This window comes from Balaenoptera ricei, chromosome 5, assembly GCF_028023285.1.
Source record: "Balaenoptera ricei isolate mBalRic1 chromosome 5, mBalRic1.hap2, whole genome shotgun sequence".
In the NCBI taxonomy this organism is placed as follows: domain Eukaryota; kingdom Metazoa; phylum Chordata; class Mammalia; order Artiodactyla; family Balaenopteridae; genus Balaenoptera; species Balaenoptera ricei.
In genome coordinates, this window is record NC_082643.1 from 114,420,964 (window position 1) to 114,428,525 (window position 7,562).

The following is a 7,562-nucleotide window of genomic DNA, read 5'->3' on the forward strand; positions in this document are numbered from 1 at the left end:
AATCTTTTACACATACAGAACGTCAATGATAGCTAAGTATAAGAGCTCAAATTGGAATGAGAGATGCAGTTAATAGCCTATTAAGAGTAGTCTTCAGAGTTGAAACTGTTTTATGTTGTGCATATTTGCATGTTTAAAAGTTTGTGGAGGAAACAAGCCCTGTTTAGTAATAAAAAGCAACCACAGACTTCCTTAAGAAAATAACCATATGGATTATATAATAAATTGTTCAAACAGAAAAGAGTAACCATAACTGTTTGCTTTTAGTCTCCAATGAAATAAGTACAAAAACTGAGTAAATGCTTACAAACTCTTATGGCAAATCAACAGAGCAATTTTATGCCAGTTAAATCTAACGATTAAAAAGAAGTGACAAATTTTGTACATTTTGAGTTTTCTTTCTTTTTAAAAAAAATTTTAGAGTCATTAGCTTTCATGAATTGCATTTTACAAAAGTATAGTCTGAGAGGTACCAGAATAAAAACACACATACACACGAACATACACTAATGCCTGATCCTTCCCCTTTAAACGGTGTGAAAAATACTGCTCTCATTTATTTTCTTCAGTGGCCCTATTAGACATGTAGAACAGAAACTATTACTCCTCACTCACATATAGAAAATACTTATATCTAAGAGATTACATGACATGACATCATTAAGGTCACAGAGCAAGCAAGTGTTAAAATCAAATACCAAGTTTTATTATTCCATATCTTATGTTCTTCCCCTTATAGCACACACCATCAGAGAAAGTGATACCCTATGCTAAAAATCTGTTTACCTAGGTAGCCTAACCTTGCTTAGTTATTAGCAGTGTGGGGAGAAACATCAAGAAGTTACAAGACAGAAATCCAAAAAAGAGGGAATATACGTATAGCTGATTCATTTCGCTGTACAGTAGAAACTAACACAACATTGTAAAGCAACTACACTCCAATAAAAATTTTTAAAAAGTTACAAGACAGCATCATCTATCTACCTATCTATCTATTCATCTATCTACCTATCTATCTATCTATCATCTATTGAAGAGATACCTCAAAAGGAACATTTAAAAATTGTCTAAGTATAGGAGAGAAAGAAGCAAAGATAAAGTCGAAATACTTTATGTGAGTATAAGGAAAAAGAAGAGGAGGTGAAATGTACGTGTGTGTGTGTGTGTGTGTGTGTAAAATAAGTGGATAAAACAGGTATTAAACAAGAAGAAATATGAAATTGATATGATCAAATGCTGAGCCTTTATTTTAGTGACCACCAGTTGAAAGTTAATATTGCAATGAAATCCTGAAGTTAGATGTTAACTCCCCGGAATTGGGCTGCCTTAGTCTGGCATCAGGGTTTCAATCCTACCATAGTCTTATAAATAAAAAATTGCCTGGTTTATAGCAAACTGTTGCATGGAATAGCTTTGTCCTTTTTTTTCAGAAGAATTGTAAAATTTGGGGACATCTTGGGGTAAAGTCTTCCTTCTTAGGTGGTGTTCCCCCTTCTGTCTCTCAGGTAGCTTAGATGACCCTCCACTGAAGACTTTATTGGCGCCTATACCACTTGGGGAACTTTGTCCACACTCTGAGGCAGAATTTTTTTAAAGTTCCAGAAATTCTAAAAATGTCCAGAATTTTTCTGATCAAAACCCAGAGACAGTAACTTGGATGTCTTTAATTAATGTTTGCAAAGTGCTTTCAGTGCTAATGCTGGCTAGGATTGTTATATGAGGAAATAAATAAAACTAAATTAGAATTAACTAGAAAAGTAACATAGAAAGAAAAACCAAAAGAAGGTTCAATGTTTGCAAAGGGTTTAGAGGTTTAGCCACACTATTACTTCCTTGAAGCTGTCCTAGTAAGGCAACCTTGTAGATAACCCAGTATTTGAGATTGTCATTCTGAAGGCACTTTGGATTTAATTGTCAATCATTTGGGGAGAAATCTGCATGAGATGTGTTGTAGACAGTGATGATGGCTGGTTGAGTCAGTGATAAGCCCTGTATTTGCAAACATGGAAAATAAACATGAATGTAGTTTTACTTTCCAACATGTCAAATTTCCTGGCTGGAGAAACAGTTTTGGGGACTAAATAAGGCACTGCAACGATGTAGTGGCAGCGACCTTGAATTTCTGACATAGAGTCGCAAGAATTTTAAATGAGTTACTAGCTGATGTCTTGTTAATCAGCCTGATTTTAGTGACACTAGTGTACAGCGTATATCAACTCAAATAGCCATTACTTTTTTTTTGGCTTGTGGGATCTTACTTCCCCAACCAGGGATTGAACCCGGGCCATGGCAGTGAAAGCCCAGAGTCCTAACCACTGGACCGCCAGGGAATTCCTGCCATTACATTTTTTTATTTGATGTCATTTGAAAACATACTACAGTTTTTTACCTAATGAAATAATCTAATTAAAACTTTTCATTTATAAAAACAAATTTTAAAACACTTTCCATTAAAAAAATCAAAAATATCAATGCAGAGTATTAAATTTATTAACCTTATAAGTACATGTACTTGTTTTCCAAGAAAGTAGAATTATTTATTTAAAAATTGCCCATTAACTATTAGGTATATGATTATATCTTTATTTTGCTCACAGTTTCTTAAAACTCAGAAAAGGTAAAATAATTATGCCTTTTCATTAGTAGGATATTTCTAATTTGAAGACTGTACTTAAGGATTGTGTTAATGCTTCTTTCACCCCAGCAACCCAAGCCTTTTAGTAAATTCTGCCTTGATATTAGTTTTCCTAAGTCAGGAAACATTTTCCATATGTCACGAAGCATTATCCAAAGGGAGTTCATAGCCACAGTGCTCATGCTTTATCATCGTCATCCTGGCTGAAACGAAAGCCGTCTCAGTGATAGCACCCATCTGAAAAATCAGACAAAAGCATTTTTGGTACACTATTGTTCTTGGGTTAGCCACTTCCTTGAACTAGAATCGTTTCACAGTTTTTATTAAAATTATTATGAAAGAACAGCTGAAAAAATAAACGAAGTTGTCTGAGTGAATCTTATTTAGTGTCATCAAAGAAAAATTATCTGCCCTAGAGCAACAGAGTGCAATCTAACAGCCGAAATGAACATTTAGAAGTAAGCGGAGGCATTAGAATTTGCTGAGGATCCCAGAAGTGCATTACTTTCAGTAAACTTAAAAAGCAGCAGAGAAAGAAAAAAGAATGGAGAAATGTCAAAATTAGAAAATTATTAAAACTTATAAAAGAAAAACCACTGTAAAAACTATTATAAAAGCATAGAATGAAGGCAAAAATAAAATTAAATAAATTATCTGACTAAAATAATTAGAATAGAAATCAGGATTGTATAATTATTAATGTATTCATATACATTAAAATGTAGGTATGTTTAAAGACATTGAATAAGTAAATATAAAGGGAGAATCAGCTATTTGTTATATAAGTTTTGGGCAGGGGCAGATTCTTATAAGCATTTAACTTTATCATTGGCAAAGGGAACAAATTTACATGGACATTATCTTTGAATTGCTGTTCAAGAATTCAGTAGACATGACATTTGTGTCTGCCAAAAAAACACACAATAATGCCCTTGGTGTTGTTTTAGAAAAATTTGAGATCATGACCACATCAATTTGAACATTAGAACTCAAAACAAGATTAATTAAAATAGATGAATCAGATCTTACGTAGTTTAATAATTTTTCTCAAATCATGAAATAAACCTATGTGATTAATAGAAGAATGCACAAATTGGGAAGAAATGCATTTGGTTTAATAATGGCTAAAAACAAAAAACAATAACATTCAAGATATTTAAATTAAAACCGTAGGGTAAATAATTTTTACAATGTGTGGATGCCATGAGTAATATCCATCAAAGCATGAGGATTTCTTAAAGGGGGCCTTTTAAACATAACTCTGTATATTATAATGCATTAGCAAAAGAGAATTTTCTTTTTTGCTCTTTACTCTTCCTGCTGTAGCTTAATCATGAACAAAATTCAGATAATGGAAATTGTTCTTGCCCATGGGGTTGTAAGCTAAGTAAAATAGAGGGTAAGAAATTTATCCCTTGAGTCCCCTAGATTAGAAGTGCAAATTTGATTAGCAAAACATATACCTGACAATAAGTGTGTTAGGCTACTCTGAGTCAAGCTAAATATTATCCTCAGGGACTGGCTGAGAGTTGGGCACTGGTTGAGGCTCAAAGAACATAAATTATAAATGGAAAGACGTGAATGACACAGCTATTTTTTATATATATAATCTTAACTGGCTGAAGACTTTTAAACAGTCTCACAGCAGCTGTTCTCAGGATAATAGGACTTTGAATGTTGACCCCCCCCCCCGAAATTATTTTATCTATGCTAATGAATGCCAAGAATTGGAACAAAAGAACAACTAACAAGAATTGGAAAGTTCATTTAATAGTACTCAAAAAAATTTTTTTAAGTTTCAACAAACTTGTAAAAATGCTGTCATGTAACTTATGAACTTTCACCTTTCACATATAAAATCTATAAAAAACAATATTGTACCTCCCCAAATACATAACTCGAAATTTTTGATGAGTAGCAAAACAAAAATACTTACAGATATTTTCCAGGTCTTAGTGTAAAGGTGCAAAACATTTGACAAATTAAGCCCATGTTCAGAACAACATTCTGTCTCAGACATACATGAACTGGCAATGCAAAATAAGCCTGTTCCACACCACATCCAAAACCTTAATTGGTCTCTTGTCTTTCATCAGCAGTAAAGTGTTAGTGTTTCGCTTTGCCAATTATCAAGATAATTGGGCAGTTTTAAAGATACAAAGTGACAAGCTGAGATTATTTTAAATATCTAAAAAATGCATTCAAAATGAACATCTGTGAAGATTAATCTCTTTTTGTGCTAACTTTCTAAATCCGGAGGGCAGTGTCTGCTTAAGAAAACTACCTAAATTCTCTGAAAGTCACTGAAGGAGGTTCATAGCCAAAATCAGCTTTCTCCCAGTGAGAAAAGTCTTTGGGAGACCACGTTTCAATTTTAGAGTTTGTAAGAATTCATAGATGAAAATATATACATGTACAAAACTGTCTAAACTGAAGCATTTCACACTAAACCTACACAAAATATTTAATACCTTCTTCCTAAACAAGTGATTTAGAAGAACAGGCAAATGTCCTTATATTTCATATTGGGTATGCTATATTTTTCTACCTAGACTAGAAAAAATCTTAATCAAAAGAAAACATAAAATTGAAGAGAATTAGAACAAATGTCAAATTTATTTTGTTGAGAGGAACACGATACAGAGAAGAGAGACAAAGAAAAAATTCTGCATCCTTAAACTAATTTGTGATTAATCATATGTGGATTGTCTCACAAAAGATAAAGCCAGACCCTTAGGAGAAGTACAGAAGAGCATGGAGGGGGTTTTAGCAAATAAATGACTACTTGTCACTAACCTTGAGTTGAAGACATCCATTAGGATGGCAGACACATCCTGCTAGCCAGCATAGAAGTAGCTATATGTTGACCTGTATGGAATTGCGCTCTCTTTCTAAAATATTCTATGTGCTGTGGTGTAAATCCTGACAGGTTTACTAATCTTGGTAACCACTAATTGATTGGCATCCCTACCAGAAGGGACAAAGCAATAAGCGGAAATGTGAAGGACTTGGGAGTAAAGAATGTTCTAAATTATTTTTTAATGAAAATGCTATAACTTTGTTAAGAGAACCAGGGCTAGGTGACGTAAATGAACAACTACTTATGCTGTAGAGAACTGATTTGTTATTTGATCATGCTTCACAATACTAGCATGATTACCTTTTGATTGGCAGGTGCAGTGCATCTCATAATGATTGTGATGTATGTGACTGCTGTATGGTTTATCAATTTATTGCCTCTCAGGCTCAAATTCACCCTTTTTTGACTGCTCTGTGACAATAAATATGGGCCCATAAAAATACTTTTTCCATTGTCATCTGGCACTGAATCTTTGTCAATATAGGGTGCTGGAGAGTCATTTCCAGAAGTAAAGGTTTTGTTTTCCAGTTCTGGTTTGCTCTATCTACAGTCTCCTATGGCGTGCTTGATTTCTTCAGCACCAGGCTCTTGCAGCATTCCCAGCTCTCCAATGTCTGGCTCCAGCTGTGCATGTTAACCAGCAGTACCCAGAAGCCAGGAGCTGCCCTTGGCATGCCCTCCTCACCTTGGAGGGTTTTGTGGCAGAGTGCCTCAGATGAGATATCTCCCTGTGAATAGCTTTCCACAGGTCCCCAGAGAGTGGATTTCTTGCAAGTTCCACCAGCATGGCATCACAATGACTGCCCTGTCTTCAGTGGCCATGGCCATGCTCTGTCCAGCATGGTTTGGACTGAAGCCCTGAAGAAGAGTCAGGGCATCTCCCTCGAGTACTCTACCTCAGCCTTAAGGGTAGTGGCTGTTCTTTGTAGCTGCGTACTTCTATAGTCTTTCAAGTTTTCTTCTGTTATTTCTTACCAATACCTTGTTGCTCCAATCCCCTGTTATAGTTAACAATTCTTAATATTAAACTTTCTTATTCTAATTACTGTGTGTTTTCTCTGTTTTGATTGCACCCAAACTGACTCCTCTGCCAACTAGTTGGCTATTAAAAGGCTTCAAAATGCACCTGCTATACTGAGCAAACCTTTCACTGAGCATCTACTGTGTACCATATCTGTATCAACTACTAGGGGTACACAGCAAACATCATGGATGCAGACCCAATCCTGGCCCTCAACAAACTTAAACTCTACCTACAGAGATATAATGTAAACAGAATACTACAATACAATTTGTTAAGTTCTAGTGGAGGCATAGTATATATTGAATTGATAGGACAGAGGGCAGGATGATGGAGGATGGAAGGTTATATCCTGCACCATGTGGAAAGACTTTCCACCTCTTCTAAATAGGTGTGTTCACTCTAAGTAGAATCAGAGGAGAAAGTTTCAGGGAGGCAAAATAAGAAAGCCTTTTGAAGTTATCAGAACTGTTGGAAGATAACATGAGATCTCTCAGGCATGATGAGCTTTCTGGCACTAGAAATATTAAGCAGAGATCAGATAGCTATCCCACTGGGTTAACTTCGGGAATTAAATGATTTTCAAGGTGCCCATCAACCTTTTGATTCTATGATTGTAAAACCAAGTCAAAGTTCCTTAATCACATCACACCTGCTTTTTCTCCGGTGTTCCATAGCTTGCTTAATTGTATTTTATTCTTCGTTGACAATAATTATAAAAATAAAGTTTGTTCTCAATTTCTTCTTAAACTATGGTTTATACATGGAATTACACATAATTTCCTATTGAGAAGATGCCACTCAAGTCTATCCTTTAATTTCTTTATAATTCCTTCTCCAGCATCACTCATTCTTCCACTTCTATATTAATAATAATTGCACAATAATTCCTCCATTTATTTTATGCTAAGAGTTTTTTTTCTAATTAGTGACCCATTCCATGCTTTTCTCATCTACCTCTGTGTGTTAGGGCTTAATGTGATCTGTAACAAACCATCCAAATTTTCAGTGGCTTCTAGTAATCTGTTAATAATATATTCTTTTAG